Below are 9,425 nucleotides of genomic sequence, written 5' to 3'. Positions count from 1 at the left end.
AAAAAAAAGAGTAGAACAGACACAGTAACACAGATACGGGGGGAGGGAGGGATGCCATGTGAAGATGGAGAGAGATGCATCTACAAGCCCAAGAACACCAAGGACTGCAGGCAGCTACTAAAAGCTGAAAGAGACAATGAAGGACCATCCCCTAGAGCCAATGCCCTGAATTTGGACTTCTAGCTTCCAGAACTGTGAGAAAATAAATTTCTGTTCTTTAAAGCCATTCATTTGTGGTATATTTTTGTTATGGTGGCACTAGGTAACTAAGAGACACCCCCTCATAGCTTTACACAACTCCCCTGGCCTAACTAAAAGATCCTCTATTAGGCTCAAGAGGTCAAATATTTTTATGACAATGATAGCTGCTATCCATTGAACATCTGCTGTGTGCACCTAACACTTTATGGAACTTACTAATCTTCACTGAAACGCTCTAAGGTTGACATGACCCTGCCCATTTTACGGATGAAGAAAATGATGCTTAGGGGAGTTCCCTATCCTGCCCGTGTGAGAATGTGGAGGACTAGAGACTGAAGCTCAAGCCTGTGTGTCTCCAAAGTCCATGAGTTTCTCCCACTATCATAAAGGCATTAATGCTATTCAGACGTTCATTCAGGGATATACAGCTATAGTTTGGTGGTCACTCTATGAGTTACAGAATTTTAAGGTTGGAACCTATTTAAGAAAGCATTTAGTTTTACTAACTTATAGTAGAACCTAAGAAATGTCAGAACGTACCCACATGGAAGAAAGGAATGATATAATTACATGGAAGAATGCACACATATTATATACATCTATATTCATAATACAAATGTAAAGTATATTTCTACAAGTTTCCATGGAACATTTGCAGAAATTGATATATCTGGCCACAAAGAAAGCCTCAATTCCTTGTTTCAGGCTGAAATTGTATTGTGTGCAACATGTCCCTGAGCCATCTTGCACACATTATCTCCCACCTTGTGTAACCGATGCTCTAGCCAAAAGAAAAAAAAAAGAGAATTATTTGCTAGTCTCTAAATGTGCTCTTAACTTTCCCACCTTAATACCTTTCTTTACTCATACCGTTCCTGAGACTTGGAAGGCCTTCCTCCAATATCTGTCTACGAAATTCCTAATCATTCTTCAATTCCATTGAAAATGCTATCTCCTCTATAGGATGGTTCTTAAGCTTCACAAAAGGATGTGATCTATTTCATTAGAGTAATTTTTAAATTTTTTTAAATTGTGCTTTAGGTGAAAGTCCACAGCTCAAGTTAATTTCTCACACAAAAATTTATATGTATATTGTTTTGTGACATTAGCTGCAAGCCCCATAATGTGACAGCACAATCCCCCTTTCCATCCCGGGTTCCCTGTGTCCATTCAATCAGTTCCTATCCCTTCTTGCCTTCTTATCCTGCCTCTGGACAGAAGCTGCCCGTTTGGTCTCATGTATCTGACTGAACTAAGAAGCACACTCCTCACGTGTATTATTTTTTGTTTTATAGTCCTGTCTAATGTTTGTCTATAGGGTTCCTACGAGTCAGAATCAACTTGATGGCAACAGGTTTGGTTTTTTTTTTTTTTTTTTTTTTTAAATGTTTGCCTGAAGTGTGGGCTTCGGGAATGGTTTCAGTTCTGGGTTAACAGAGCATCCGGGGGCCATAGTTTTAGGAGTTCCTCCAGTCTCTGTCAGACCATTAAGTCTGGTCTTTTTACGTGAATTTGAGTTATGCTCTGCACTTTTCTCCCGTTCCGTCCGGGACTCTCCTTAGAGTAATTTATACACTAGCCTTAACTAACCTACTTGTTGGTGCCCACCTTTTAGAGGGCAGATGGGGTCTAACCACCTTATGAATTAATTCCACAGCACTTAGCACAAAACCTTATACACAAGATAGCATGCAGTACATACTTGTTGGGTTTAATTGAGAGTTGTCTTTTTTGCCTTGGTGCAATGTAGTAATATGAAAAAAATAATTGTAGATAGGCAGATTTCACTACATTGTAATACCAACCATTTGGTGTTTTACATCAATTACTTGTTTTGTCCTTTAAATAGGCCTGGGTTGAAATTTCAGCATTCTTTCTGCCGGTTCATATTAACTTTCTAAGCTAAAGTAAATATACTTATATAACATACTGAATCAGCAGAATAGCTTTTTTTAAGTAAAAATACTATTTTTAAAGGCATGGATTAGGAAAAATGACTAATTCAGCATGCATGCCAACAGCACACTGCAAGAAAATGGGAAAGAAAAAAGAGGGCTCACTGTAGCATTAGCTTTTAGATCAAATAATATTTCTATTTATAAACTACATGACCATCTGTTAAGTCACCCACTAGTTTCTTGGCGAGCAATTTTTTTGAAAAAGTAACAAATAGAATTTATTTTGAACCTCTCATGATATGCCAGTCACAAATAATCACTTCAATCTAGTTGAGCTGCTTTACAACAATAGCTACACGAAAGAAAAGCAATGTTCAAGGAAGGTGTTAAAAGTAGTCCCTCACATTTATACAGATCTTTACAGTTTACAAAGCTCTTTCATTGACATTATCATGTTCCTTATATGTCGTTGAGGTAAATATTATTATTATTCCCATTTTATAGATGAGGACACAAAGGTCTAGGAAAAATTAAACCAGTTGCTGTTGAGTTGATTCCAACACATGGCAACTCCACGTGTGTCAGAGTAGAACTGTGCCCCATGGGGTTTTCAGTGGCTGACTTTTTGGAAGTAAATTGCCAGGCCTTTCTTCGGAGGTGCCTCTGGGTAGACTCGAAGTTACAACCTTTTGGTTAGCATCTGAGAGCTTTAACCATTTGTACCACCCCAAGACTCCCTAGATAAATTACCTGCTCAATAAACACTTGTTGGGAGAAAAAAGAAGAGGAGGAAAGAAGAAAGGATAAAAATGTGTCTTACAAACAGTCAAGACGGCCGACTGAGCAAAGACATTTGTTTTTCTCTTTCCTCCCCAAAATGCCATTCAAATAGCAAAAAAGATACATATGTCATAACAACAACTGGAAAATAAGAAAGGATACCATCATCAGATAAAAAATTTGGAGGAATTTCTGGATACTAGAAAGTTTACACTGGCAAAAAATCACAGCCGAGGAAACCACCAAAACAGACTATTGCAGAAATGGAAAAATTCCAGACTCAGAAACCACAGGTACAGTGAGTGGGAGGGCTGTGGAGCGAGAGTGATCATTACCATAAGGACAGGACTATCTGAAGACCAGTGAGGTCAGCCATGCCCCTCCCTCCACAGGCCAATAGAGCAGCTGGTGGGAGATTTTCAGCACATCTCCCTCAAATAGTGATAGATGAAGCAGACAAACATTAATAGAGATATAAAAGATATGAACAACTCAATCTACAGTCTTGATTTAATATATATATACACACACACAACATATATATATATGTATGCATGGCCCTGGTTGCACAGTGGTTAAGAGCTCTTTTGGTTAGCAGTTCGAATCAATCAGTCGCTCCTTGGAAACCCTATGGGGCAGTTTTGCCCTGTCCTATTGGGTTGCTATTAGTCAAAATTGACTCCATGGCAACGGGTTTGGTTTTTTTTTGGTTTTATATATATATATAAAGGAGCCCTGGTGGTGCAGTGGTTAAGCGCTCGAATGCTAACCGAAAGGTCGGTGGTTTGAGCCCACCAGCCACTCTGTTGGAGAAAGATGTGGTAGTCTGCTTCCGTAAAGATTTACAGTATTGGAAACCCTATGAGGCAGTTCTACTCTATCCTATATGGTTGCTATGAATCCGAATTGACTCAAAGGCATATAAACAAAACAAAAACCAGGACCTAACCATCAAGAAAAAATATTTTTCTCAAGATAGCTGGAATATTTCAAAGGCTGTCATGTACGAGGTCATAAAGTAAGTTTCAACAAATTTTTAAAAATCAGCATCACAGATACGTTTTCTGACCACATTCCAATCAAGTTCAATTGACCCCTCTACAAAAGGGCTGTATGGTTTTATGACTCTTTTCAACGAACTGTCAAGAAAATGTTACTTATGTTGTTTTAACTGTTTCAAAGCATACTGAAAGATGAGAAAATTTAAATTTATTCTACAAAACTAACAAAACTCTGGTCTAGCACAATAAAAGATAGCCATGAGCCAATAGTATTTATCGAAAAAACTCAAAATATTAACAAATCAGATCCAATAGCCGATTTAATGAATAAATCACCATGATTAAGAAAGTTAATTCTAAGAATGCAAAAACATCCAACAATAAGAAATCTATTAGTATAATTCACTATATAAGTAGATTAAAGGAGAAAGCTCATATGATCATATCGATGGATGCCAAAAAAAAAAAGTTTGATAAAATTCAATAACCATTCCTGATAAAAACTTCAAAGAGAATTTCTGACTTGATAAAATTAATTTAGCTAAAACATCTGCCAGGTATTATGCTTAGTTATGAAACATTAGAAGCATTCCCATTGAAGTCTGGAAGAAGATGAGAATGTTCACGTTCATTGCTCTAATTCAACACTGTATTCTAGAAGCCCTAGAAATTGCAATAAGACAAGAGGTAGAAAGGAGAGGTACTGGTATCAGAAAAGAAGGGACAAAACTGTCATTACTTGCAAGTTGTAGGCATATATACACATAAACTCATAGCCTCACACACACACACCCTTAGTTTATAAATGTATAGGAATAGTTCTAGAAGGACAGATACCAAACTGTTAACAATGGTTTCAATGGGAGTGGGGTGGGGGTGGTACTGGGGAGGAAGTGTGGGTAAAAAGGAACCTTGAATTTTTTCTTTACATTTCTGTATTGTTTGAATTTGTTTCTACAACAACAATAGGTTTCGTAATTAAAAACACAACTTAAAATGTCAAAAGTCATATGGTTAGAAGTTGTGGAACTAAGATTCAAATTCACATCTTGCATCATCAAGTTAGTTCCACATAGTTGGTTTTTTTATTTTAGACACCAGAAAGCAAATGACAAGTGAAGCCACCGAGAATTGTGTACAAAGAATCAAACATTAAGGAGATTACATTGATCTTTCATCTCTATTTGCTACAAATAACACGCTAGGGTTAATAAGGATAACTAGCTTTGAGTAAAGTCCATGACAAAGCAACTCTACCTTCATTATTTAATTTGACTTACTCCTTAGGAAACAATTTCAATAATCTGTAAACAAGAAAATGTTCCACAAGGGTGACCTAAATGACATGTCATAAAAACACAATCTTAAGACTGTAGATATGGGATTTCTGGGAATTTCAAAGGTGATCCCCAGGATCCAGCTGACTGACAAACCTGTTGTCACATTGCCCCCCAGTATATGCTTCTGTAATCGGAACTACGCATTGTGTCCAGAATACACCATGTTCTTCTTATTTCTGGGGCTTTACAGATGTCTTCCCTCTGCTTGGAATGTCCTCCCTTCTCTTTTCTACTTCAAATGACTACCCATCTGTGCAAAAAAGTTACCATAGCAGGCCTAGAGTGCTATCCTTAGAAAGGTCAGTTTACAAGGTTGGCCCTTGGCTGGCCATCTGGGAACTTGGATTTTGACAGGGTTCCCATCATTCCCAGAACTGGTAAGAGTGACTCACTGTGCCTAAACTGATGGTACAAACAATATGGTTTATGCTGAACATCTGCTTCCCTTCTGAGATTCTGCAATTTTGATACATGCTAAGTGAAGGTGCCTAGGTGACCATCCCCTGCAATAAAAACTCTGGGCACTGAGATTATAATGAGCTTCCCTGGTAGACAACACTCCACAAGTCATTACAGGGGAATTAAGCGTATCCTGTGTGACTCCACTGAGAGAGGACTCTGGAAGCTTGTGCCGGGTTTTCTCTGCACTTCACCCATGCACCTTTCCCCTTTGCTGATTTTGCTTTGTATCCTTTTACTGTAATAAATCATAGCTGTGAGTATGACCATATGCTGAGTCCTGGTGAATCATCAAACCTGAGGATGGTCTTGGGGACCCCCAACACACCATCCTTAAGTCTTAGTTCAAATACAACGTCGTTTGTGGAGTCTGTTAGCTACGTGCCTGACACACCGAGCTAGGACCTCTATAAGTATCATCGCATTTAATCCTCTCAACCACCCTTTAAAGTAGCTACTATTATTATCCTCATTTCACAAAGGAAAAAACATAGGTGCCATAAATAGGTGTTAACTGAGTGAATGAGGCTAAAGAGCATCATTTTATTTCTTAAGGAATCCCTTTACTGAGCTGTACTTTACTGTTAGGGTTATTAACTTTATACCTGCCACCTCAACATATGCTATGAACTAATACCAAGGGCATTATCTATTATGGCACTAATTTCATTTATTCTTAAGTGACTTATTATACCACTTATTTTGCTATTATTTTTTACTAGTTAAGGAATGCTTACTCTACACAATTCAAAAGGTGTCAAAGCTGTATACTGAAACCTAAATCTCTCACCTGCCCTCATCCCCCCGTCACCCAATTTTCCTCCCCAGTTTCTTGTATATCCTTCGAGAGAGAGGACATACACATATGTTAACACGTTTTACCCAAATGGTAGCATTTTACACGCTTTGCTCTGCAACTTGCTTTTCTCACCTAACAACATCCTGGCGGTCACTTCACATCAGTACACATAATACTGTACACTCATATCAGTACACGTATCTGTACCCCATTCATCTTGAACACCTGTAGAGTATCCCCTACTGAGGAACATTGAGATTGTGGCAAAAACTTAATTATGAAAAACGGTTCATAAAGCATTCTGCACATTCAGAGTAGAGCTATATGATAAATTCTTAGAAATGGAGAAGTTGGGTAAAAAAACTTACTATTTATTTTTTAATTTTTTGATTGAGATAGCATTCAGATACCATAAAATTCACCCTTTTTAAGTACACAATTCAGTGGTTTTTAGTGTATTCACAAATGGTGCAACTATCACCATCATCTACTTCCAAAACATTTGCATCAACCCAAAAAGAAACCCTGCACCCATGAACAGTCAAGATATTTACTTTTAAATTTAATAGGTTTTGCCAATAGGTTTAGTTTCCTCTATCAAAATTAAAATAAACACCTCTTTTGACCCAGCTTTTCTGCTTCTAGGAATTTAATCTCGCCACAATACACGGAACCTTATAGGCTTCCAGTAGCCTTTCCTTCTCCCTCCCTACATACGACAGTATCTCATGGTCTTAACTGAGAAGATAAGTCCAGGTTCAGGGAAAAATACGCACACGGGCGTACACGCACGCACGTGCACACACACATACCACCACTGTGCTACAGTCTCCAAAGAAACTGGATCCTGGCACTCTCCTCACACCGACCAATGCACCAACTTCCCAGCCTGACTTTACCATCGTTAGAGAATTCATCTCATCTGGACACGTGTACACTGTTGCTGTTCTAACCACGAAGAGGGCAAAGGTATGTTTCTGGTTTAATGCTCCTGCAACCAGAAGATGAAAGAAGGAACAGTCCTTCCCCAGGTCTGCTCTCAAGAGCATGCACTGAACCATGCCAGGCTGTTCTGTCCTTGGGATGACAGTCCTTGGTGTCAACAGTGCCAGTGACCGGATGCCACAGAAGGCTAGCTGCACCCCACACCCCTCCTCCCACCACCTGCCAGCTCCTGCTTATCTGGAAGGACCTCCAACCCCAGAAAACTGACTCTGCAAACTGCCCCCCAGGCTTTGCTGTTCGGCTTCTTCCATGGAGACCCCAGCCAGCTAAGCCCCACAAGGTGTATAACTCCTTCTTCCCCTTTCTTCCTTTCCTCGTGTATTTTTATGAACGTCCAAAGGGATGACAATTAAAACCTGCAAGAAAACCAGCTGGCAGAGAAACAGAAAATCTTGGTGACTTGGGGACGCCGCCGTATGTTTATGGGTGAATTTTGTAAGTAACAGAGCAATAAAAAAGAGGGTCTTATAAATACTTGCCACATTCTTCAAAGCTCTATATAAACTGCATTCTTTTTTCAAGAGAGAGAGGGGACTCACTCATGTTCCTTCCTCATCTTTTCATTTCCAAAAAGGGGAAAGGCATCCTAACTGTACAATTTCCTAGGAACACAACCATTACAGAGCCAAGGCTTGGCAGCTACACACACACATACACACAGACAACGCAGATACGTGCACACACACATATACACACAAACATACACACAGGGACAACCCAGAAACACACACAAATAGCACATACTTATACACACAAAACATACATACACATATACACACACAGACACATACAGACTGCAGAAGGAAAGAAGAAAGGAAAGGAGGAAGGGAAAGAAAAGGAAGGAAGAAAAGAGAAAAGGCACGTGAAGCTCCCTAGCACGGCAGAACAGAACAAAGGACCAGAAGAGTGGCCGCCTTGCCACTTCTGATTGTTTTCTGGCCATGAAGCACACACACTTCAACTCAGAAGACAGAAGCGCTGCCTTCCTCTCTAGAGCGTCGTCTGAACAGCATCAAGGTTCGGGTGATCCTGAGCAATCCCCTCATTTTTCATCTGCTTTGCTGACTGTAAAGTGAAACAGAGCCCTCTGCTCGCCCCTCTGCGTGTGGCGCGGGGCTTGGGGCGCCCACATTCCAGAGTGGCCGTCCCTGGGAGCCAGCTGTGTGCAGGTAACTGAAGCCTGCCCTTAGCGTTGCCGTTAATAAGAGTAATTGGCATGCCACTGAGAGGCTGCTGGGGCGCTGTGATTTGCTCTGTATGGGGGTCTCCCCAGACCATATGCGCATGCAGCGGTGATAGAAATATTTTCCATATGAGCTCTCCTCTAACGCGCCTAAATGCTCCAGGCTGAGGAAGGCCGGCCCATTTGTCATCTGCTCCGCACAGTAAAAAAATCAACAGGGAAGTTGCGAACTCCAACTACAACTAGAGGGCAATGGTCTGCTTTCAGCTACTAGCATCACTAAGCCATTCAGTTCCTCCAGCTCCCGTTCAAGACCTCGATCCCCCCACAGACCCAGGCTGCTCAGAGCAGAGGACATGAGTAACTAATAGGCTAAAAGCCTGCAACAAATGACCCGTTTCTGCACACCTCTGAGCCGCATATCTATCTTGAGCAGAGTAACAAGCCTGCTGAAACCCCGGCCAGGACAAGCTAGCAGCCCAGGGCGGGGCGGGGGGCGGGGGTGTAGATTTGGGAGCGCTCTCACTTCCATTTGCTTAGAAAAGGGAAAGTCATTGCATTAAGCTGTCACAGCCTGCTCGCTCCCTAACAGGGTTAACAATAGGCAAAGCTGTGGAGTGGCCCCGTGGCCCTTTTAGAAGATACACTTTTCACTCAGCTTTTCCAAGAGGCAGATGGGTCCAGGGGAAAGGTTGTCTTTCTACCACTCAGGCATCTGTCTCCCAGCCTTTTCATCAGGGTAACGAATCCAAGAAGTGG

General features: G+C 40.7%; 1 protein-coding gene across 2 annotated transcripts in view; it reads right to left on the bottom strand.

Moving 5' to 3' along the window:
- Positions 1 to 9,425, bottom strand: part of THSD4 (thrombospondin type 1 domain containing 4) — a 677,983-nt gene that overhangs the window by 241,015 nt on the left and 427,543 nt on the right. The gene's annotated exons all lie outside the window — the stretch shown is intronic.

Source organism: Trichechus manatus, unplaced genomic scaffold (assembly GCF_000243295.1).
Source record: "Trichechus manatus latirostris isolate Lorelei unplaced genomic scaffold, TriManLat1.0 scaffold00030, whole genome shotgun sequence".
Lineage (NCBI taxonomy): Eukaryota > Metazoa > Chordata > Mammalia > Sirenia > Trichechidae > Trichechus > Trichechus manatus.
This window is presented reverse-complemented; position numbering and strand designations above follow the sequence as displayed.